The following is a 24,549-nucleotide window of genomic DNA, read 5'->3' on the forward strand; positions in this document are numbered from 1 at the left end:
GGGGGGGGGGATGGGCCTGTGTCTACGTGCCTGAAGTCCACTGCACCCCCTAACAACTGCTCCAGGGACCTGCATACTGCTGCCAGGGAGGTGGGTATGACATTTGAGGGTGAAAATAAAAAGTTGTGAAACATTTTTTGTGGTGGGAGGGGGTTAGTGACCACTGGGAGAGTCAGGGGAGGTTATCCCCGATTCCCTCTGGTGGTAATCTGGTCATTTAGGGCACTTTTTGGGACCTTATTCGTGAAAAAACAGGGTCCAGAAAAAGTGCCCTAAATTCTAGCTACAAACGCATACTTTTTTTCCATTATCGGCGAAAGGCGCCCATCTCTGTTCGGGTGATAACCACGCCTCCGACACGCCCCCGTCAACTTTGTACGCTTCCGCGATGGAGTGCAGTTGAAAACGTCCAAGTTCGGCTTTCGATTATACCGCGTTATTCGTTTTTGGGAGATAAACGCCTATCTCCCGATTTAGTTCGCAATATAGGCGTTTTTGTCTTTCGATTATAAGCTGGATTGTCTCCCAAACATTGCCAAAAACACATTTCTACACTACCAGTGTTTTCATCTGCACAATTTAAGCGCTACTTTACCAGTGAGCCAATTTCTTTGGGTCAGACAGATTTACTCTAATGAGATGGATTTTGAAAAAGAAAAAAAAAAAGTCAAGCTCAACAAGTCTATTTCAGATTTGTTGAGCATGGCTACCCTCATGGAATAGCACGGTCAGTGTGTTTGAAAGCCAAACTTTGCCCAGAGAGATTACTACAATATATCAAATCAGAAGCAACAAGATAAAATTGTAGCTTTACTCCCTTAACTGTGACTTTACCGATTTGGGATATACTTACCATTCATGATTGTGGTTAAAAAAAAAAAAAAAAAAATCTTGTCCTATGAACAGTTGGGACTATATGCATACACCAGGACATATTCAGTGTGACACAGTCGGGACTATATGCATACACCAGGACATATTCAGTGTGACACAGTCAATAGTGTAGTTCAACTATTCAAGGTACCCAGTGGCTCAGTACTGGCCACCACCAGCATCCTATTACAGCACGAGTTTAACACCAGATTGTCAAAAGTTAGACTCTATAAACACAAATCTAGGCTTCAGAATCAAGTTTTGGCAGCGCCCCTGGTTTCTCATTGGATAGAGTGTGGACATTCTATTGGTAACATCCCGAGGGAGGGTCACTGACAGAATTGAATTGGGAGTTGAAGGTGGCAATATAGATGCATTGTTGCCATATCTAATATAATAAAACGCACCGTGAACGTTCTGAAGTCACTCAAACATTTCTTAGGGTTTGTGGATTCGTGGTGTGAAGCCAGCCAGGCTGCCAGCCGTCTCTGCCCCGCCCTCGCGCAAAAAAAAAACCCAAACAAAACAGCGTCAGGGAAGGAGGCGGCGCTCCCGACGTCTCTAGCCTTCCCTTCGCTGTGTTCCGCCTTCTTCTGACGTCAAGGATGACGTCAGAAGAAGATGGAACACAACGAAGGGAAGGCTAGACGTCGGGAGCGCCGCCTCCTTCCCTGACGCTGCCGGAACCGCCGCCACGGAGGTAAATTTAAAAAAAAAAAAAAAAGGGATGTAGGGGGAAGAGAAGAGGGTGGGCAGTTGAACAATGGGAGCGGGAGGGCAGAGGAGAAACGACAGCAAGGATGCGAGGGGGGGGAAGAAGGGGGCGGGACATGCTGGGACATGGGAGACAGAAGAGCATGGATGCGAGGGGGGGTCATGGAAGGGAGAGAGGGGAATTGCTGGAAAAGGATGAATGGAGGGGGCAGGGGACAGAGAAGCATGGATTGAGATGGCAGGGCTCAGGGTGAGAGGGGAATTGCTGTAAAAAGGATGAATGGAGGGGGCAGGGGACAGAGAAGCATGGATGGGCATGGATTGAGATGGCAGGGCTCAGGAAGAGAGGGGAATTGCTGGAAAAGGATGAATGGAGGGGGCAGGGGACAGAGAAGCATGGATGGGCATGGATTGAGATGGCAGGGCTCAGGGAGAGAGGGGAATTGCTGGAAAAGGATGAATGGAGGGGGCAGGGGACAGAGAAGCATGGATGGGCATGGATTGGGAGGGCAAGGCTCACACTCTCTCTCTCATATACAATGTCTTTCTGACTCTCACTCTCACACACTCTGTCTCACAATGTATCACATTCACTCTCTATGTGCCACACAGTCACTCACACACTCACTCTCACAGAGAATCTGTGTCTCACACACACTCTCTCTCTCGCACACACACATACACTCTCACAGTGTCTCACATACACACTTGCACACACTCTCATTCTCACAAACACACTCACACCCAGACTCACTCTCTCTCTCACACACACACACTCACACTTTCACTCTGACTCTCACACAGTCACTCTCACATACACTCTCCCAAACATACACACTCCGAGGAAAACCTTGCTAGCGCCCGTTTCATTTGTGTCAGAAACGGGCCTTTTTTACTAGTGTTTATATATAAATTCTTGTGTAGAATGTTGATTTTATCAAGACATGAGAAGATAGTTGTTGCTCTCACAGGTCAGTAAATGAAGAGCTGTATCCAGAATTTTGTTTAGTTTAGGAGATACTTATTTGTGATTTTATACTGCAGTAAGGACTAACCCTGGAAGCAGCTAATGCGAAACATGATCATACCGGCTATGGGGGCCTGTATTTTGATTGATGCACTTTATTGAAGATAAGTGCGCCATTTGTTTGAACTAACATAATTTGAATGACTAAGGTTGAATTTACATGATAAAAAATGGAGAATATATTAAAAAAAAAAAAAGACACTAGACCTATGACAAAGGTGAACCATGAATTTTATTTATTCATACTTACATCCCACAATTATATAAAAACAAGTTTCAGTCCAATGTGGCTTACATTTAACAGCTGTATTACATTGATTCAGTTACATTTACAAGGTTGTATGATGCTGTGTTTTACAGTGGTTGGCAAAATAACTATTAGTGCATATGGAATAGTCACTGGGTTTCTTGAGAAGATACGTCAATTCATTTCTTAAATGAAAAGATGCATTACAGTTAGAGGTTGTGTTGTGTATTGTTGTTCCAGAATGATTAGTGCATATTTTACTCATAGAATTTCCTGAAGAGGTAGGTCTTTTCTGAACCAGAGTTAGATCGCGATGCTTCTTATGACTATGGGAATTGAATTCCACCATTTTGAGCCCAGGTAGCTAAATCTCGCCATGTAGATGAACTTGTATAGTACTTGAACAGTTTTTGTGGTTGGGCAGGTGAAGTAGTCTGTAACCTCTGGTTCCTGGGTTTGCATTTCTTGGTGATAGTTTGATCACGTCTAACATGTAGTCCGGTGACACGCCAAAAAATATTTTGAAGATGGTTTTGAAAAATAGTCTGGCCTTGATTGGGAGCCAATGTAGCATGAGTAATGGGGTTGCTCTATCATATTTCGACTTTTTGAATATCAGTCTCATTGCTGTGTTTTAGACAATCTGCAAAGATTGTAGTAGGTTTCCTTTTCAGCCTACATATGCTACATTGTAGTAGTCTAGTTGGGACAACATCAGCATCTGTACTATAAGACAGAATGACCATCTGGGGAAATAGTCTCCGATTCTTCTCAGTTTCCATAGTGTTTTGAAGCTTTTTGACGTGGTTTGCAGCAACTTGGCCTTCAAGGGTCAGATGTTTGTCGAGAATGATTCCTAGTATTTGTGTCTCAATTGTTGATCTTTCACAATCTTTTTGAGACTTGGTTGTGAAAATAAATAGACCAAGTAAAACCAGCCAAATGCTCGTCATCGCCGGTTTTCTTTTTTCCATTATCAGCTGAAGCCGGCCAGCTCATAAGCACGCCCACGTCCCGCCTTCACTACCCTGCCGACACGCCCCCTTGAAGTTTAGCCGCCTCCGCGACCAAATGCTGGCGAGTGTGTCCAAAAATCGGCTTTCGATTATACCGATTTGGCCGGTTTTAGGAGATGGCCAGCCATCTCCCGATTTGTGTCGGAAGATCACCAGCGAAAAATTTCGATTATAAGCTGGTTAGTCATCCTGAAACTATAGACACAGGGAGAAAGATCTGAAGGTCTAACTTTAACCATAACACAGCAGCTTCATAAACACTGCACTCTCATGTTGCGTGAAAATTCTCCTTTACTATTTGTGACATTTATAGCCCACATTATTCCAAACTTTGAATTCAATGTGGCTTACAATAAATAGTATAGGATACATAAAGAATAATGCATAAGAAAGTAATTTGTTGTAAGAATCCAATTTTACAAAGTAGTATCAAACATACAGTTTGCTTTTTGACCGTTTTATACATATCACGTTTGGTTTATTACTAAACTCTAAATGAAAGAATACAAAACGGTTTTGTTGGGGTATGTGCCAAAAGAAAAAAAATAAATAAAAGCAAAACTGCAGTAAATATCTTGTGACGTGATGGCTCATGGGTCAGAAATCTTTCAAAAGATCCTTATTGCAATATTTTCTGTCAAACACTTTTGGTCAGTACAGCAATAAATGCTTTCTCAGCATAGCACATGAATGTAGTTTCATTGTTTGTGTTGCAATCAATGAATCCAGCATTTTTTTTCTCAGTAGATGAATACTGTAAAACAGCTGATTTAATTAGCTTAAAATAGCTGACCCTTTACCATTGCTACCTCCCTAACAAAACCAATTATCAAACTGCAAAGTCTCTGCCTTCCCACAAACCCATCAGACAGGAATGAACAGTAAGATCCATCTCAGTAACCACAAAGCAGAGTTATTGCACAAACCTTCCGGATTCATACACAGAGTAATATTTGCTATTGATCTATTTCAAAACACTACTAAAAAAAAAAAAAAAAGCCTCAAGGTATGGTTTTATATCAACAACATCTGTCACATCAAGGAATTTCTTGTTCTCAAGTCTTTTCTTTAAAGCTATAAGCTCACTTTGTACAGTCCCCCCCCCCCCCCCAACAAAAAAGAAGAATACATGATTGACATTTAGTACCTTTTTACTAACATATACCTCTGCTTAGAATAAAATTAAAACATGAAATCTTTTATAAACAAAAGGTTGGCATCCTAAATATTTTTGGAGAAGAAAAACGCCTTTTTGCCCCCCTGAAAATACCGTTTTGAACAAGATTTTGTGCTTTGTGAATTTATCTTTTTAGGCCATTAAAAAAAAATGTACAAGTTAAAAATGCACAAAATCAAGCCATTGGGACATACGAGCATTTTTAGCACACTGGTTCCCCGGACATCCCAGGAGAGCAATTGGGAACTGTAGGGCGCACTGCTGTGGACATCATACAAATGCTCCCTTGTCTGCTGAGCCCTCTAAAACACACTATCCCCCCCCCCCCCCCCAAAAAAAAAATAACCCACTACCCCCAACTGTACATCACTACAATAGCCCTTATGAGTGAAGGGGACACCTATGTGTGGTTACAGTGGGGTTTTATTTAGTTTTGGAGAGCTCACAGTTTCCACCACAACAGTTAGGAGGATGTATGGGCCTGGATCCATGAATGCACCCACTACTAGGCTACTCCAGGGACCTGCATGCTGCTCTGATGGACCTGGCTATAACATCCGAGTACTATTTTTATTCACTTTTTTGGAGGGTCATCCCTGAATCCCTCCAGTGGTCATCTGGTCATTTAGGGCACTTTTTGTGTCTTATTCATTAGAAAAACAGGTCTAGAACAAAACATTGAAGTTTTCACCGTAGACATTTTGATCTTGTTCCATTATAGCTGTAAAATGTACAAATGTTAGGCATGCCCTAATCCCACCTTCAAAACACCCCCCAACACACCCTCAGGATGCACTGCAGATGAACTGCACAGATAAAACATCTACAAAATAAGTTTCAAAAATACAGATTTGGACATTTTGTGAAGAAATTTGTCCAAATGCTGCTTTATGACACTTTGGACATTTTTCTCTTTCAAAAATGAGCCCCATAGTAACCCTATGGAACTTTGTAAGTCTAAGTGCTTTGAAAATGAGCCCTATAGTCAACTTCATTAAAAAAAAAAAAAATCTCACATTAGGATAAAAAGATTTGTGCCAAAACATTGATATGTTGTCAATGCTCCAATTAAGTTGGCCATGGTATGCACTATGCACATTGTTTATGAATTATTAAACTTTCTCATCCCATACTGGTACTCCCTTCTCCCAATGTTTCATTCTTCTGTGAAAAGCCAGCTCTTCCACACCGACCAGAACCTATTCTTAAAGCAGTTAAACAATTAAGGCTTTTCCCCATGAATATCTCAAAGTGAATTAAAATATCATGCACAAAAGACTGAAATCACATTCACAAGCATGAAAGACAAGCACCATTGCCATCAGGAAAACCTATAGATCTGACAGAAAGGACTCTCTTAGATAAAGATTCTGCCACACAAGGCCAAGATACAGTGGCCCTTGCCCAAAAGAAGGCAGACATACTAGATAGGGTTGGGAGAAACAAACAAAGTGTTTTTTTCCCTATGATTTCAATTACCGACTTCAGAATCACTGACGAACCAAAATGGCCAAAAAGAAACCAGTAAGATAAAGACACACCCTAATATACACAGCTCTAACCAATCATTTACACTTCTCATTTTAATTACCACATGACCATTATTAATGAATGCACTTGTAAACTCACTGGTTCAACACCACTGCCTTACTTAAGTGATGGAGGATCATGTTCTATCCCGGGGTGGGCAGCCTATGGCCTGACAACAAATTTTATGCAGTCCACAAGCAGATCTTTCCCTCTCCATTCCAGTCCCATAAGTCTGAAGAACAGTACCTGGCCCATCTCATCTCACAATTACAGGCCGATAGCCAATATGCCTTTTCTTTAAGGTTACCGAATATGTTGTTAAGGACTATCCAACAGAATTTTAGAATCTCTTAAGGTACTGCATCCCAACCAGACTGATTTCCATCCTCACCATAGCACAGAGACAGCTATGTTAGGGATGCTTTCAAACAATCAGTCAGAATTGGTTAAGAATCAACCATCCTTTTGTTATCTCTACATTTCAAAGCACTTTTCGATATGGTAGACCATGAACTACTCCTATCTCGCTTGACAGAAATAAGGATAGTGAGCTGAGTGCTCCAGTGATTTTGATCTTAATTTCTCTGGCAGAACTTAAGTTGTCTGGCAAAAGACTGTCTCTGACTCTTATGAGCTTCCATGCCATGTCCCAAAGGAGTCCATTCTTGCACCTATGTTTAATACATTTTTGTCCCCATTGGTCTTTTTAATACAGTCTTTGAGCTTGATACCTATGCAGACAATGTCCAGATTATAGTGCCTTTAGACCAATGTTTGCCAAGTTGGTCCTGGAGTAGCTCTTGCCATTCAGGTTTTCAGGATACCCACAATGAATATGGATGAAAAATTTGCATATAATGGAGGCAGTGTATGCAAATCAACCTTGTGCATATTTTTTTTGTTATATTTGTACCCCACGCTTTCCCACTCATAGCAGGCTCAATGCGGCTTACATATTATATACAGGTACTTATTTGTACCTGGGGCAACGGAGGGTTAAGTGACTTGCCCAGAGTCACAAGGAGCTGCCTGTGCCTGCAGTGGGAATCGAACCCAGTTCCCCAGGACCTATGTTCAACAGGAGTCACTCATTTGTTATAAGATCCACCTCCACCCCCCGCTCCAGCTCACTCTACCTCTGCAGACGTCTGAGCAAAGTGCAGTACATAACCCACAAGGGGCTATTTATTTAAAGAATCCAGCAGCAGCATTAGGTGAGGAACGGCAAGCATGATCTGAGGAACAAAAAATGAGGAACTTGGCCAGGGAAAAAGATCAGGGATTTCGGAACCACGGGGAGGGGTACAGGTAGGGACTGGGGTATGGAGCTAGACAGCAGGCATGTGTGGATTAGGCAGTAAGGGGAAAGCAAGGATCTGGCAACAGGATTGGGGTGAAAAAGAGCTGCCTGGGGAAGAAAGAGCAGGAACTCAGGCCAGAGTTTTGGGAATAGGGAGGTGAGAAAAGATTTTGGGATTGAGTAGGAGAATGAAAGAGTTGGGGAAAGCATGAACTTGGTGACACGGATAGGAGGGAGAACAGGAAATTTGGTTGGAGTGTGGGGCAAGTAGGAACTCAGGGATTGAATGCAGGCTGACAGTGGGGTTTGAGTGTGTACAGAGAAGAGGGGAAAAAAGTGAGAGAGACAGGGGAAGATCAAGGAATGTGGAGGAACTAAGAGGAAAGTACTAGAGAGTCGTGAGAAGGCTGTGAGAGAAGACAGTAAAAGCATCAGTGAGGGTGGGGACACACAGAAAAGCCCAAGAGATTGCGTGTGTGAGAACAGATCAAGAATGTGGGTACTGGGTGTGGGGGAGCAGACAGAGGAGAGAGAGGAAGGAAGTATATGTAGGGAGGAGAAGTGGAAGAGCAAAAGAACATGTAAATGAGAGTAGAGAGAGAACACAGAAAGCACCTTATTATTCCATAACAAATCACTTATGTAATGGACATTAGGGAGGCACATTAATTTGAAATGTCGGGGGGGGGGGGGGGGGAGGGAGCGGATATAGAGGCTCTGTGATCAATCAACCCAATAGCAATTCATGCCCTATAAATTCAAATTCCGATACTCATCCATAATCCAGCTCCTTTATTAGATCATTAAACACTAACATCAGTTTCAGAGATAAGTTAAGGAGGTTATAGGCTCAGGAACAATCTAAGAAATACTTTTTCATGGAAAGGTTAATGGATGCATGGAATAGCCTCCTGGTGGTGGAGATGAGGACTGTGTCTGAATTTAAGAACGCATGGGACAGGCTCATGGGATCTTTTAGGGAAAGGAGGACATAGTGGTTGCTGTAGATGGGCAGACTGGATGGGTCATTTGACCCTTATCTGCCATCATGTTTCTAATAACTGTACACTAAAAAATATTTTTATTTTTGAGGTGGACATGTTGGGGCAGAGTGTGGGCATTCCTGAACTAAACAGTGCACACGAATATAGATGTTCTAACTGGTTAGTGCAGGATTACCAGGTGAGTCCTTACCACCTACAAAATAGGTGGCAGTAAGGGCTAACATGGTAGGTTTGTTTTTTTTAATGGTCACACACCAATGGAAACATTAGTGCATGGCCATTAACATAACAGTTAGAAAATTGGTCATTTTACAGCTGTGGTAAAAGTGGCCTTCACGCACAGAAAAAAACCCCACATAATGGCAAGCTTATTAAAAGGGCCCCTAATTAGCATCACCTTTGCAGTAACCTACACAGAGGGTACGATTTGGTTTATTGGCCTGCCTTAAAAAATTTTGTGCTGCTAAATAATTTAATGCATGTTCATTTGCAAAATACTGCACAATAACTCAATCAGCATGCATTTAAAAGTTTTAATGTGGGTTAAAATGTAATTACAACAAAATGTGTGTAAATGAATAGGAAAATATCTAGGAAAAATAAAGAAAATGAACCAAATATCTTTGTCCCCTTCACATTCCCTGCACAGGTCTGGCAAGAAGAATTTACCAGGGAAGCTTTACGAGGAAATGATTGGAACAGGATTGACAATTCCTTAATAAGACTGGTTTCAATGTTTGCTAGAGGGCAAATAACTAAATAAGACAGGAACTCAAGTTCTCCTTTGTGACAACAGTTTTGGCATTAGTGAAGAAAGTAAATAGCTTTTTCATTAGTCAGAAGAAAAGCTAATACATTACATGTGTGCAGGAAATGAATTATAACCTAGTTGTGGGCAAAGGTCAAGAGCGCTTTTGTAGCTAGGAACATTCAAAAACCAAATGCATTTAATTTCTGGCAACAGACGCAATGCAATAATTAGCATGCTCAGTGCCACAGGTGCCAGCTCTGCATGCTCCAGCAGTGAGCAAATGCCTTCATTGCGTCCAGAAGGGGTCATGTGTGTTGTGTTTACTGTCTCCAAATCGTGTTCAAAAGTTGGCTCCTACGCTCAAGGCCATACCAGAATTCAAAGCTATGTGTTGGAGAGAGGAGACAAGTTGATGAAAATCGATTTGGGTTTTATAAAGTTTCTCTGCAGCAGTATGATACCACTATTTTCTATGGAAAAAAAGGGGGGGGCATAGGAAAAAAAAAAACTTGACTTGGCACAGAAATTGCTTTCAAACAAACAATTTGAAATGTTTTGTTGCTGTATTATGAGATGCAGTACAAACAAATAAATGAATTTGATATGTTCTCTCTGTAACCAATGGAGGTTATTTTCCAGGATCTGGGCCACTGATGGGTCCCAGCATGTCTAGCAGCAGCCCTGTCTGAGATTCGCACACCTACCGCCTGTCCGTATGTATCCGAAAACCATCACATCCTTGTCAAACCATGATGTGTCTTGAAAATGGGGGGGGGGGGGGGGGGGGGGGGAGGGGATAGGAATTTCAAACATTCTCTTCCTCTTTGGAAAGTAGGATAAAAATTGATTTAACAATTGTATTTTTAAAATGGCTGAATTAGCATCTAGAATGAGAGCAATTTTCAGAAACTCTTTATACAGGTAAAAAGGCTACTTGGAAACTGCCCACCCTTTATGAGGGTCAAAGCGTGCATGTTGATTAGCCACATCTCTTGGAGGCCTTCCCTGGGCAGGACTGCTATAACCACAGGTAATTTCGACCAGCAAAATCAAGCAGGAGACTGAAAATTGCATGAGGAACGTGTACCCAAAAAATGAAAGTATGAACTCATTTTCACGTTGAACAACCGGTGCAAACAGATTACCTGCAAACTTTGTAGAAATGCAGTTTGAAAACTTTCCCCTGCGAGGGTAATTTAACAGAGCACCTAATTTTGCATTTTAAAAAAGGCACAAAATTACATTAATTTTTAAGTAGAGACTCTAGATGCTCTCTTTCTACCACTTCAGGTTATGCAGTATGATGCCCCTTTGGGACTATGAAACCTTGGCCAACGCCTGAAATGGGGGCCTGAGGGCAGAGGAGCGGAGTCACAAGTGATGGCCTCCGCCTGTTAATGAAAAACATCAAAAGACTTACTCGATCCAGGATTTTTCCCGAAACAGTATAAATTTTTGCTCTGACTTGTATCTCTCACCTCATAGGGCACATTTGGCCCATATTGCATCTACTTCTGTTTGTCCACGTTGTGGGTTGCTCTAGCAGCCCTTGTTACATACGTTTTGGACATGTTCATTGACTAAGCCATTTTGGGCGAGGGGGCTGACCTATACGACCTCAATCTTGGGTAAACACCTGCCTGTTTGGGCTGCCATCCTGTTTTCTAACTTTGTCTCTTTGGGGCCTCAGATCGGGTCCGAATCATCTTTTACATAAGGCTTTTTTTCTGGCCCAAAAGTGTATATTACAGTGTTGGCATCAGGACATTGCACCTTCTGTGACTGCTTGGAGAAATGAGCTATTTCATGTAATCAAACTGGAGAGGCTGGATGTCCAACGGCGATGTCCTAGAGCATGGCGACTGTTTCAACAAGTTTGGTCCCCAATGTGGGATTGATTGTTACCTCGCACTACTGAACTTAGGACCTGGGGCACGGAGGAATTGACTGTTACTGGCTGCTGGGATTGGGTCTGGGTCGCTGTGAAGAGTTAACATTTGGTCTAGATCCTGACCGATTGTCTATTCTATGTGGGTGATGCTAGGGTGGGAGAGAGGAGTCATTTATTGGTACTAATTGAGTTGTTCAATTAAATTGTGAGCACAAATTGGAAATGTGCTTAAATTTGCACACAATTTTTGGCAGCCTTTATAGGATCATGGGGTTTGTGTGCTTCAAGTTGCACACATTGGAACTGTTCTGCATTTTTTTTTTTTGAAACAATGTTTATTGATGACACATATTCTATAACAATGCATAACATAATATAGGACAATTTTATCCAGCACGTACCACAGTACATCTCATTTATGATTTCTAGTCATCTGTTTTAACTGCGTCCCAACTCCCCCTTCCGCCACCATCCTACCCTCCTTAACAACTCCCACTCCCCTCCCTTCCCTTTTTAACAGTTCAAAATCCTGCTTCTCGCAATAGGTGTCAAAGTATCCCAGAAAGGTAGCCAAAGTTTACAGAACTTGTCTCCCCTCTTAGATGCCAAGTCTCCCACTTTCTTCTTTTCCAACATAGAGCATTGCATCATAGCACCACGCCACTGTGATAGTCTAGGCGGGTCTGGTTTCAACCACAATTGCAGTATAGTACGCTTACCCATCAAAACTGACCGCTTCAAGAAGTCTTTCATCCCCGCTGGGGGCCTACCTCAAACAACAAAGAGCTCAAAGAGCTGTCCTGGTGTCGGCCACCATTGCACTTGCAACATTTGCGAGATTTGCCTGCCCAGTTTTGTCCAAAAGGATCGTATCACTGTGCAGAACCAAAACATATGCCCAAGGGAGGCTCCCGCCTTACCACATTTAGGGCAGTCGTCTGTTGGTCTTAAGGTCGCTCTGTAGGCCCTATGTGGGGAGATGTGCAAGCGCATGAGAAATTTGTATTGCATTTCCTGCCAGGCCACATTCTCTGTGATCTGATATATGCTCCTCAGACAGCGTTCCACTTGACCAGAATCAAGGCGACAACGTAATTCCTGTTGCCATAGTTTCGCTACTTGTTCGTAATCAATGGCCTTCTGTAACTCTCTGATGTGATGATGAAAGTATTTTAGAGGCACTCTTAGCTGGGCTTCCAGTCCTAACAGTTCATTCATAGAGTCCCATACATTCTGTGTGAGATTAGCTGCAGGCAAGGATCTAACATAGTGACTAAGCTGCATGTAAGAAAAGTAATCCTTCCCTTCAAGCCCAAACTCATCACACAAAGCTTGGTAAGGTTTCATGGTCCCCTTTTCAGACACCACCTGAAACAAGTATAGAATGCCACAAGCTTCCCATTTCTTAAACAATGCAGAAGACCCCCCCCCCCTGTTGGGAACGCCAAATTACCCTTTATGGGGTGCAATGGAGATATGGAACTGATCCAATTAAATGTTTTGCCTAACCATTTCCATGCCTTGCGTAGGGAACCTAAGATGTACCCGCATGGCCCCAGCGCCGGTAGCTCTCCCGCCGGCGCATGGAGCCAGTACGCAAACCCCATCGGTGCCATCAGAGAAGTCTCCACCAAGGTGCAGGAGAAAAAAATCCCTCGAACGGAACCAGTCGGACAAGTGCCACAGGCAACACGCCACGGCCAGGAGCTTTAAATCCAGTAACCCCAATCCCCCTTTATGACAAGGTCGCATGAGCTTCTTCAGGCCCATACGTGCTCTCTTGCCCTGCCACAAGAATTCGGTAAGGGTTTTGTGTAGCCACCTCTCCTCCTTATATCTCAACGTAACAGGGATCATCTGGAAAACATAGGTCCACTTGGGGAAGAGAAACACATTAAACATTGTGATTCTACCCCGCAATGACAAGGGTAAGCCCTGCCAGCCCTGTAGAGCCTCTTTCGTGCACCTCCTCAGGGGATCCATGTTTACTTCATATAGGGTCGCTAAGTCACTCGGTATATATACTCCTAGATATTTTATTGACCCTACAGCCCATTTAAAGGGAAAGTCATCCCCCCACTGCTCTTTCACCCCTTCCTGTATCGGAAGTGCCAGTGATTTTTGTAGGTTGAGTTGCAGGCCGGAAAAGAAGCCAAATTCTTCGAGAGCTTCCAGTAATCGTGGGATGGACTCTCTCGGTTGTGTAAGGGTTAGAAACATGTCGTCAGCAAAGGCCAACACTTTTATCTGCTGCCCATGAAGCTCAACGCCCTTAATATCTGGGTCTAGCAAGATCGTACGCAAGAGGGGTTCAAGATACAGTAGGAATAGGGGTGATAATGGGCATCCTTGTTGAACTCCCCGCGCTACTCTCAAAGGTGATGACCTAATGCCATTAATCAGAATCTGTGCAGTATTGTTGTGATACAGTGTTCGTATAGCATCTAAAAACCATCCTCTCAACCCTATGTATTCAAGCACTTGGAACAAGTAGTCCCGATTAACCTTATCAAAGGCTTTGGCCGCGTCTAGGCTGATCAGTAGTAGGGGATCCTTCAAGGCCTGCCCGTATGCCGCTGCTAAAAGGGCTTTACGTACATGCTTAACCGCCTGTCTACCCTTAACAAATCCCACCTGATGTTCTCCTATCAGTTCCGGAATGTATTGCGTCAATCTATTGGCCAATACACGAGACAGTATTTTTATGTCTACGTTAATAAGTGATATGGGCCTATAGGATTCTACTTGTTCTTTAGGCTTACCGGGTTTCGGAATTAAGGTGATTAGGGCCTCATTCTCTCTTGGTGAAAAAAATCCCTTTTTCACCACTGCATCAAAGTGATCTACCAGGGCTCCGCAGATTTGTGGTGCTAGCATTTTATAATACTCGTTGGGAAACCCATCCGGCCCTGGCGCTGATCCCAGTTGCAGGTCCCTTAACACTTAATACTTCTTGCTCCCAGATAGGTGCTGACAAGGTCTGCTGGGCCGCTTCCGGCAGCTGGGGCATTTTTGCATCATCTAAATAGTCCCTAGTTGAGGGGCCCTGGAATCTATCTTGAGCAGCGTACAAATCGGTGAAGTGGTTGTGGAATGTTCCCACTATATCCTGCAGTTTGGTCAGTCTGTCCCCCCGGGAATTTACAATCGTTGGGATAAAATGCTGTGAGGTCTGCGCTTTAGCTATCCTCGCCAATAATTTACCTGACTTATTCCCAAATATCTGGAAGTTCAACCGCCGTGCCAACAGCTGCTTCATAGCTTGGTCATGTATAAGGGAATTTAACGCGACCAGGGCTGAGGACATCAGGTCTCTATTGACTGCTGTGGGGCAGGTCAAGTATTTCCTCTTTGCCATCACATAATCTCTCTCAAGCCTTTGTATACCCACTGCCAAACGTTTTGCCCTGGCACTCGTGTATGCTATCACTTCACCTCGCATGACTGCCTTAGATGCTTCCCAAAATATCTCAGAGGAGTCACACGAGTCCATATTTGTGTCAACATATAATTGCCATTTGTTTTGTAAATGTTCCAGGAATTGCCTATCATTATGTAGATATGCGGGAAATCTCCATTGTCTATTAGACATGGTGTCCTTCTTTAAATCTAACACCACCCATATCGTATTATGGTCCGAAATCTCCATCGGACCAATAGCAGCATGTTGTACTTTAAAAAACCAAGATTGAGATAGTAGGATGTAGTCAATTCTGGACCAAGAGTGGTGCACCTTAGATTGATGGGTGTAATGCACCTTAGATTGATGGGTGTAATCTTTTGTGTTGGGGTGGAGGGACCGCCAGGGATCAAGTAGGTGAAGTTGTGTACAAAGTGCTGGTATCCCTTTTCCTCGTCCTGTCCCAGGAATAACTAGTGGGGAGGATCTATCCAGAGCGGGATCATATACTTGATTAAAATCCCCCGCCCACACCCACGGGACATCAGTATGTTGTAGCCCTAGTGCAATAAGAGATTGGAAAAAGCTTGGGCTGTAGAAGTTCGGACCATATACTGTACACAGGTAGAACTTCTGGCCTTGATAGTTCACATGAATTAAGTACTATATGGCCTTCTGTGTCTTTATGAACCAATTTGGTTACACATGGAAGCCCCTTGTGTACTAAAATGGCGACCCCACTTTTTCTATTGCCCGAGAAGTGGCTTTCACCCACCCACATTTGACAAAGCTTCCCATGCTCTACATCATTTAGTTTTGTTCCCTGCAGACAGGCGATGTCAGCGCCCTGCCGCCGAATCTGAGTCAAGAACTTATAGCGTTTTATGGGTGATGTAATGCCCGATACATTCCACAATAAGATCTTCACACCAGAATAACTAATAGCTCCGCCTCTGCAGAGGTGTTTTCAAAAATCATACCCTGGTTACTCCCCGGAGACCTACTCCCCCCCCCCCCCCCCCAGAGAGTATACAAAACAAGGCCCTGGAGACCGTTCTTCACCCTTGAGACACTCCTTGCGAGAACCAGTGAGTTTGCTATCCCCCCCCCACCCCAATCTACTCCTATCTAATCCCATTCCCCCCCCCACTACCCTTCCTCCCTTCCCCCATCCCTCCTGTCATCCCCTTCCCACCATACCCAATTGACCCCCCCCCCCCCCCCTCAGCCCCTATCCATCCCCTTGCAAACATAATGGAGTCACCCTTATGTGGGGGATCTCGAATCCTCTATGACAATAACATGCATCAACCTTAATATTGTACACTTACACTATCTCTTAAACCAGTTACTTGGAAGCCACAACCAGTCCTATTGTGTAAGTCCTCAAAAGTTGAGTCCACTATTCATCCTACACTGTGAGTAGGTCCATTGCTCTCCAGAATCTCCACGTATTCTTTAGCTTCTGGTTCTGACGTGAAGGAGCGCCAGGTCCCATTCTGTTTGACTTTTAGAACAGCTGGATACACCAGCCTGAACTGGATCTTCATGCTATGCAATCGGGTGCACAGCAGGGTGAATAATTTCCATTTTTCCTATAGAGAGGTGGAATAGTCTTGGTGGATACTCACCGGACTACCTTTGTAGGTGGTGGATTCTCTTTTCAAGCGAAATCCATTAAGTATCTCCACTTTGTGTACGTAGTTGTGCACTTTTACAATCACTGTTCTGGGCACATTGCTTTCTTCTCTCGCCCGCCCCAGACAATGGGCCCGTTCCAATGATAAAGGTCCCGTGTGGTCCGACAGCGCGAACTCGCTCTTGAGCCACTGTTCCAACTCGGAGGCAAGATTCCTATCCCCCACAGATTCCGGAACGCCAATCAGCCTAAGGTTAACTCTTCGTGACCTGTTTTCCAGGTCGTCTACCTTGGCCGTCAGCGCTGCAATTGTATCCGTTAGCGTTTTTAGGAGCGGGGGTGTCTTTGCTGTAGCGTCTTCGAGATCCGAGACGCGTTGTTCAAGCTCTCTTGTGCGGCGTGTTAATTCAAGTTGTGCTGCCTCGAAAGTGGTTATTTGAAGCGAAAGTTTCTCAAATTTCGACTCCATCGCCGCTTCCACAGCTGCGGTAATTTGCTGCAGGTGTTCCTTGGTAAGTCCCACGTTCCCGCTCTGTGGCCATTTTTGCTCAGCCGTGGCTTCATCCTGTTTAAGTTTGTCTTTGTCCCGTTTGTTGGAGCGACTTGCCATCGGTTTGGCGGTGGCTTCCACAAATTTGTCCATTGCTCACAATCCTCCAGATAGCTTTAGATGGTCAATTGGCAAGGTTGAGTTGTTTTAAACACAGATAAGGCCTCAGGATCCTCAGAGGGAGCTAGCAACACGACTTGCTCCCTCTAGCACATCACGTGACTCCTGTTCTGCACTTTTAAAATATGAGCCTCTCAAAAATTTTAAAATGCAAAACAATTTTTGAAAGGCTCATACTTAATGCAGAAAAACAGGTGCCAGTTGGTGCTTTCACTTTTGGTTTTGCTCAGACTCGCATACATGTTTGTTCCTCACCATCAGCACTTAAATCTTGCATAAGCTTCCTTGTGTTTGTAAGAGAAAACAAAGCCCGCAATTCAGTGTAAAAAGTTGACAAGAAATCAATGCTGCCCCTGACCTGGAGAAAACGTTTTGGCATTACAGCCATCATTTCCTTCTGCACGTTACAGTGTTTCCATCCGAGCATTGCTGAGGAATGTTTACTGACCTCATTAACATCCATTTAAATACATTTCAATACAATTTGTGGCCATCTTTAGCACACACTAAGACCTGAACTCAAAACCTTTCAGCATTTGGTGCACAACATGCACAAAAATCTGCTTTTTAACACCGAGTTAGTTTTAAGCATTGGCCCCTCAGTCTGGAGAGCAATCAGGCACCTATTATTAGTACACACTATAAAAACACTGTCACAAAACACCTAGCCACACGCCTAGGGTTACCACCCCAGCACAGCTCCACCTGCACCTGCCGTTTGTGCTCTACACTAGCACCTTCCTCCCACCAACTGGGTCACAAACGCATCTGGGCGAGTTTCCTGCTCTCCAATTATCCCCAGTGATTTCTAGGTTACTGGAGCCACACTCCCAGTGGTCCCACAGTTCCCAGAAAGCATTCACAGACCCAACACACAGACCACCAGGATTCTTTATCAGTCCAAACAGGCAGAACAAACAATTGTGTTTATTCTCAGAACTTGGAACAGTGGACAAAAAAATTTTTTTTCACATAGCAAATCAATAACAGGTAACTGAAACATGGATCAATTATAACACTAACTAAACATCTATATACTGTCTAAACAGTACCTAGGAAGGTCAGGATATATAATTCACTGAGCCTCAGCAAAGAGATCTGTCTCTCTTTCCTTCCTGAACTAAGACTGAAGCAACAGCCAGCATTTGCTGGGTAATTTTCAAAACTGGTTACATCACTAAAGGCACTTCCTACTATATGTGCCAAATAAAGAAAAAAAAAGAGAAGTCAGTCCTCTGTAACAGCTTTAAAGCATAACCATGCACCATCTGCTGGCCAAACAGGAGAAGTACGCTTCAGAACATAATGCAGGAAAATAGCCAATACCCAATACATTTTACATGCTTAAAACACATTGTTTCTTCACAAACACCTAGGCATTAAAAAGAGTAAATGCCATGATCATACGTACCCATTTGTTACTGAATGTTATACACCTGTGTGCCTATATAAAATATGAGAGGCAAAGAGGTAGAAATGGCAGCTAGATTGAAGCTACAGGTATTTACTTCTGCTCAGGAATAAGTATAAATCTTAGCTCTCAACACATGGTTAACACACAAACTGGCAACTGTGCAGCCACATTAAGGGGTTTTGTGGTAGTTTCCCTGTTTCCACACATTAAACTAAACATTGCAGAATTTTTCAGTAATTTTCTGTTAGAGAGGTGTGGCACAGGCGTGCAATAGGTGTAAAAGCTTTATGGGCTGATGCTCTGAACCGGAACAGTGTAGAAACCTAGCTCACCAACGCTCAAAGGAAAAAACATTCAAATTATATACACACTGTAAAACAAAGAAAATTGGGAACGTGCATGGCACATGCGCAGAAGAATTTGTGGTAAGCTCATCTCCTATGCGCATGCACCTGGCAAACCAAAAAGGGGAAGCACACATTGGCATCCGTTTTCTGCGCCTTTAAATAAAAGCATTTAATTGTTTTTTTAAAACTTGGAAGGCTTATCTAATATAATAATTCGCACCTCCAACGTTCTGAAGCTGACTCCGTGGCAGTGAAGCCGTGTAGTGTTCATAGGGTTTGTAATCGCCTCGCCCTCAAGGGAACTCTGTATAGTTGCCAGGGAAAGAAATGCGATGTCAGAAGGAGAAGGGACCAACCACAGGCCTCGCAATCCCTCTCAGTGCCCCGCCCTCGGAGGGAAGGGAAGGCTGCATATAATATTCACCCACCGGAAGTTCGTTCCCTCCCTCTGAGTTCCAGGGTCGTCGTCCGTCCCCCTCCCAGTTCCAGGGTCCCCCCTCCCTTCGAATTTTAAAAGTCATCCTGACTTACCTTGCGCGGTAAAAAGCGTGGCACTTACTTCAGTTTTCCCTTCTCTGTCTCTCAGCTCTGGTCCCGCCCTTAAGGAAATAGGAAATGAGGGCAGGACCAGAGCTGAGAGACGGAGAAGGGAAAACTGAAGTGCCGAGACTGTACGCTTTTTACCACTGCTGCCGGCCACCGTAACCCCGATGAGGTAAGGCAGGATGACTTTTAAAATTCAGAGGGAGGGGGGCCTGGAACTGGAAGGGAGGGAGGGACAAAAACCCTGGAACTGGGAAGAAGGGAGGGGGGACCCTTGAACTTCCCTTAATAACAATTAATGGCAGGTGATTACCTTGCTAGCGCCCATTTCATTTCAATGAGAAACGGGCTTTTTTTTTACTAGTATTTAAATGAAGGAAACAGACGCCAAAGTGTGCTTTCACTTTTGGGTTTACTCTGACTCGCACACATTCGTCTCTCACTACCAGCACTTAGGGGCTTGCACGGGCTTCCTTCTGCTTCCAAATTATATAAAAACCCAGCAGATTTTAAAGAAAAAAATCATGAGAAATCCTCTCTTCAAAACCCGAATGCCTGCTCCAAGCTGGTGTAAGGTTTTCAGTAGTAAAGAGACGCGCTCTTCTCTGAGCATTGGGAAGGAATAGGAGAATACTACATTAGCATGCTATTTGCGCTAAATGTTTGGTGCGCTCATTGTCTGACCATTCTATACTCACTAATGCGGGTAGTTAGTCCAGCACTAATCACCAGTGGTGCCCGCGTTTGATTCTGAACATTGGCCCACGAGATAGACAATGTTAAGTATAAAGCACTAGCTAACTGGCTATATACAGTTAACGCAAGAGTACTTAGCACCTTCTAAACAGGAGGCAGTAAATACTCCCATGTTAACTTTCTGTAGGGGCTACATGCTAATAATGCACACTCTCTACTATAATAAAAAAGCACCTCCAACGTTGTGAAGCTGACTCCGTGGCTTCACTGAAGGGTTCGCAAGGTTCGCCAGTCTGTCACCATCTCTCTCGGCCCCGCCCTCACATCAAAACGTGATGACGTTGAAGGTGGTGGACCTATCAGAGGCGCGAGGGCGGGGCCGAGAGAGAGATGGTGACAGACTGACGAATCTGACGAACCTTACGAACCCTTCACTTCAGTGAAGCCACGGAGTCAGCTTCACAACGTTGCAGGTGCATTTTATTACACTACACAGCTCCCTAATTTTGCAGTTAAACATCACAGGGTGGCTGGAGGAGGGGGAGAGAGGGGGGCAACGACCCTGGAACTGGGAGGGAGGGGGGGCCTGGCACACACACTCATTAAAACAAACAGACTCTGAGGAAAACCTTGCTAGTGCCCGTTTCATATGTGTCAGAAACAGGCCTTTTTCCCTAGTCTATAATAACAAAAAAATTTTTTTAAAAGACGGCACAAATCAGATTTATTGCATCAAAGGTGATGAAGTAAATCTGAGCTTAGCGTACAATAATATCCTGTTACAATAAGTTGGGCTCAGATTCTAGCACACTTTAGTAAAAGAGACTCAAAGTGGTTTATGAATGTTTATAAAATGGTTATGCACATATGACTGTGCCTGCACTCCACCCATGAACACACAGGTTACCTTAAAAGTATGTAACTTCTTGCCACTGCATAAGGATTTGCACACATAACCCCGGGAGTAACTTTATATAAGTTTTTACAAGAAAAAAAATCCTTTATAAAAAAAAGTTACCATATCAAGTCCAAGGCCCATCCCAGGAATTGCTCCACCTCTACCCAACAAACATGTATATAGATATAAACACATACAAACATGCATATATATTCCAGGCAATTTTAGAAAGGGCCATAGTTTACCCATCTATGTAAGAATGGGGTCTTTCCGCTAACACGTACAGCAAGTAACATGGTTTCTGGCTGACACCCTTCCCAACAAGTTATGCAGATCTAAATACATATCACGGAGCGTTCAAGTTTCACCTTTAGTCTCAAAACGCAAATGCTTTTAACCGGACTTAAGTAGAACAAAAGTTCACTTCTCACCAAGAATCAGATCAGTTAATGGGGTTTCTCAAGTATACTGTTTTAAAAAGTGGAGTGTCCTAACTGCCCAGTCTGACAGATGGCTGAAGCCATAAGATGAGACCATACCCCCCCCCCCCCCAAGTTAAGGGCACGTTCTGTATTACAAAATAAAATTAACATTTTAAAAATCATTAGCTTGTATTTTCATCCTTGTAAACCACCCGCGATCTCTGGCCTTTCAAAATCCGTTATAGTCCACTGAATCTCGACACTGGCCGGCGATAATGATCCATTTTCTAATGATCAATAACCTTTCCCCCCCCCCCCCCCCCCCCCCCCCCCCCCCCATTCCACCACAACCAAAGGCTATATTCATCTATCTTGGAGACACTAAGCAGTTCCCAATCCCTCGGATCTAGCAACTGCTTTACTGGATTAAACAACCACCAATCTAATTATAATTTAAAAGCTTAAATGTTCATACAGAATACCGGAGGGGGGAGGGGGACGACTTGATCAAGGTTATGGCTCTGTACACTAGATAAGCCTCGAAGCCAAAGTCCAGCCAGCCACAGCAGAATTCACAGTTGATGAGAAGCAGATGTTGTTTGCACAGAACAAAAAACGCCAAAGCTCCCCTATTCGCAGCACAAACCCTTGAGCAGATCCCTGCTTCCCTCCTCCTTGTGGATCTCTGCCGGTTTCTTTCGAAGCCAGACTCTCTGTTGTCAGTGAAAGTTGTTGTCACGCCGGGGAGCGACTCCCCAGGCTCTTCCTAACCTACTTTTAAGAAAGAAAAAAAAAAAGGAAGGGAGCCGCCCTCTGCTCCACTTTTCAACAGGTGAACCGGGGGAGGGAAGCAACACAACTTACCAAAGTTCCTTGCCCGGGCTTGGTTGGACGTAGCCGTCTCCCTTCCCCGAGATTCACCACTCTCTACCCCCCAACTCCGCTTCACAGCCAGAGGGGACCGAGATCCAACGCAGCTTCTTTCTATTTTCCCAAGGAATCTCCAGTCAGCGAGAGAGAGAAAGGTAATTAAACCAACCACACAGCTCTTCCTTGGCTAAGGGAGAAAGCGAGAGTCTTGCACACACACCTGTGGGCGCTGCATGCACTCTCTCTCTCTCCTGAAAAAAGAGCCTCCGAAACAGGAAGCGGAGGAAAAAAAATGCAAATCAAGGAGAGAGAGTGAAAAGTCCAACCCTTCCAAGCTGAGGGCCAGAGAGCAGGATCAGTTTACATCTCGGCCATTATAAAGCAAGGTCACAAACATCCTCCGACAAACGAACAGCTGCCCTGTACTGCCGAGGTTGAAAATGAGATCTATTTAAAAGCACTCATTCGGGTTACATTTAAAAAAAGCAATCTTCTAAAGGGAAGCACGCGTCGATTTGTAATTGTATTTGAGCAAGACCGCGCCTCCTCCTCCTGCTGATTTAAATATGTATGAGTTCAATCACCGCTCTCTACCAATTGCTACTTTCCTCCTCCCCCCATTCCCAGCTCCCATCTAATCGCTGGCGATTGGGGAGGGGGCGGTCCCCTCCCTGCCTTTACTGGTGGGTGCTGGCGTGGTGTATGTTAAATCTCAGTGTGCTTGTCGCACCTAGAGGTTGGTATCTTATCTTCATGCTTGTATGCTCGGCCATCCTTTTGCACGAAGGAACTGGAAGAGAAGGACGGGAAAGCAGGGGTTGAAAGAAAGAATGTGTTGTGGTTTCTCTGGCTTGAAAGTGGAACTGAAAACATTTTTATGTTTTTTTCAGGGCAGGCTTACTGGACACGATCTTTATCGTCGTTCGTATCTAATTTGACTTTAGTACAAAGGGAAATAAAACATTAACAGAGGCGCTAGCTATTGGGAATTGCTGAAATGCTGTGGAAAGAAGGGGGGTAACTGCGAATAAAATGGGTTTCTAGAAAACAACAAAAGTGGATTTTAATTTGTTTAGTTTTCTCGTGGTGATTTATATTTTATTAACATGGGCAGGCGAGATAGCCCATCTTTACCAGGAATTAAAAACAGAACTAGACATTTGAATGGAGTTAACAAGGGCTGTGGCTTTTTTTTTTTTTATATCTTACCCAAAACCACAAGCCAATGCTCAGAACTGCCATGGTAAGCCAACAGCGCAGAAACCTAGCTTAACAGTGCTCAAAGGAAATGATATTCAAATTATATACACACTGTAAAAGCTAAAGCAAGGGGAAACGTGTTTGGTGCATGCACAGAAGAGCTTAACAGTAAGCTCAGCTCTTGTGCTCATGCGCCTGGCAAACCTGAACGTGAAGTGCACGTTGGCGTTTGCTTTCTGTGCCTTTAAATAAAAGCGTTCCAATTTTTCTTAACTTGGAACGCTTATATTTAAATACAGGAAACATCAATCAATGCGTGCTTTCACTTTAGGGTTTGCTCTGATTTGCACACATTCGTTTCTCACTACCAGCACTGAGGGGCTTGCACGGGCTTCCTTCCGCTTCCAAATTGTATTTTAAAAAATGGCAGATTTTTTTTTTAAAGAGTGTTTGAAGAGAGGATTTCTTATGATTCTGCTGCTCCAAGCTAACATTTTTTCAGTGGTAAGGGTGGCTTTGTTTTGTGTGCAGTTCTCTTGAGTATTGGGAGGGAATAGGAAATGGCCACACTAAAATCCATTTGACTGCATTAGTGTGTTATTTGTGCCAATAGCGTAGCCAGACCTCAATTTTTGGGTGGGCATGACCCACATATTTCCTCTCTATCCATCTCCCTCCCCTAAAGATAAATACCTGGGCTGGCGGGGATCTCCAGGCCCTGCCAGCTGAAGAATCTTGAGAAGTCTCATCCCTGCGCCAGTCACCAGCGTGGCGGGAAGCAGCGTTCAGCAGCATTGCCTGCGTGCCTGCCTTTTGAAATAATTCATCTCCCCAGGCTCCGCTGCATTTACTTCTTCGCCCGTCGCAAAGCTCTGTCATTCACACAGGCAGTTCCGCTCCCCTTTGCCATGTCCATCCAG

At 43.9% G+C, this 24,549-nt stretch overlaps 1 protein-coding gene across 1 annotated transcript in view; it reads right to left on the reverse strand.

Moving 5' to 3' along the window:
• The window catches only part of PLXNB2 (plexin B2), a 519,469-nt gene extending 496,509 nt beyond the window's left edge, over positions 1-22,960 (reverse strand). Inside the window, exon 1 of the mRNA XM_030217169.1 lies at positions 22,424-22,960. The gene's annotated coding sequence lies outside the window, so the exon portion shown is untranslated. The remainder of the gene's footprint in view (positions 1-22,423) is intronic.
• Between the last annotated feature and the right edge of the window lie 1,589 nt (positions 22,961-24,549).

Source organism: Microcaecilia unicolor, chromosome 10 (assembly GCF_901765095.1).
Source record: "Microcaecilia unicolor chromosome 10, aMicUni1.1, whole genome shotgun sequence".
In the NCBI taxonomy this organism is placed as follows: domain Eukaryota; kingdom Metazoa; phylum Chordata; class Amphibia; order Gymnophiona; family Siphonopidae; genus Microcaecilia; species Microcaecilia unicolor.